A 1,307-nucleotide genomic window follows, 5' to 3' on the forward strand; every position below is an offset into this window, starting at 1 on the left:
GTTGCTGAACAGCAGGACAAGCTATTGATGTACTATCAGTAGAAGCTGGCGGTGGCTCATTAAGTAGGAGGTGTAGTGAACATGTTTTACCAGCTCCAGGTGCACCATGCATATTGATACGAGTGACTTTGAGCTGAACTTTTCCTTCTTTTAGCCATTTTTCTAATCTTCCTAAAAATTAATATGGTAATGAGCACTACTTTTAATGGCTTGAATTAGTACATGTATGAGGTTATAATAAGTGTATGTAGTTGTTGTAATGTAATGTATGAGTGAATATACCTTGTATTCTATTAGAAGCTGGAGTGTCTTCAGGTTTATTAGTAGGAACACTAGCACTGCTGCTGTCAATAGATTGCATTGTTGAAATGGATACTGTAAAAAGTAAAAAAAATATGTAAATATGTGTCATACAATAAAACCAAAGGTAGTGGCAGGATTATCAGTTGTGACTTGTTCTACAATGTAGCTACTGAGGGAGTGACTATGATAAAAAGGTTGGACATTGCAATGGTTACATTTTAACTTTAAAAGGATATTACCATGTATAAGCTTAACCTACAAGTTGCAATTTAGTTGAATTTAGCCTAGATTATTTTTTGGAAAATTACATTGTGCAAAGAAGAGCTGTGACTTGTGTGTGTGTCTGAGTAGAGTGCATGGGAACAGTTTATACAACAGTATTTAGCATAGTAATTCAAGACAAACAAGTCCCACAGATATTATATATCCTGATAATGAATACTATGATTATGTCCCCAATAAAATGTGCCTTTCAAGCAGTATAATTAATGGCGGTTTTATAGTTGCAAAACATGAAATATAATTGCAATAGTCAACTGATACTGACTCTGATTGCTACATACATGTGTACAATTTACTAACTACATGTACATGTATATGAGAAAATGATAAGACAGATGCTGTAATAAAAAATAACTAAAACTAATCTTAACTTACATGTATGTTCCAATTCATTCACTATATCAACAATTTGTTTCTGCCCTTTCTCTTTCAATGCTGAGCACACTTTTTGTAGATATGTCTCAGGATTAGAGTGGGCATGAAGATTTTCCTGTAGTACAGTTACAAGCTTGGCAGCTTTATTTGAATTGCTACCAAGACCCTTGAGCATTTCCTCATGTAGCTGGGTTGTTATCAGGCTCCTAGCATAAAGACTTGCTGACACTACAACCAGATCAGATGATATGGAGTCTTTAAGTCTAGCAGAGATGCTTCTAAATAAATCTGAAGCACCTATGGAAGGAGAAATAAAAATAGAAAATACTATTAACTATATATACTGC

At 34.2% G+C, this 1,307-nt stretch overlaps 1 long non-coding RNA gene across 1 annotated transcript; it reads right to left on the bottom strand.

The window, feature by feature from the left end:
- Positions 1–140: 140 nt before the first annotated feature.
- LOC109589866 (uncharacterized) lies at positions 141–1,049 on the bottom strand. Its single transcript, XR_002188981.1, has 3 exons — positions 961–1,049; positions 283–375; positions 141–171 (listed from the first exon to the last, which is right to left on the bottom strand). It is a non-coding gene; the product is annotated as an uncharacterized LOC109589866 (long non-coding RNA).
- Positions 1,050–1,307: the final 258 nt, after the last annotated feature.

Source organism: Amphimedon queenslandica, unplaced genomic scaffold (genome assembly GCF_000090795.2).
Source record: "Amphimedon queenslandica unplaced genomic scaffold, v1.1 AMPQUscaffold_10791, whole genome shotgun sequence".
NCBI lineage: Eukaryota > Metazoa > Porifera > Demospongiae > Haplosclerida > Niphatidae > Amphimedon > Amphimedon queenslandica.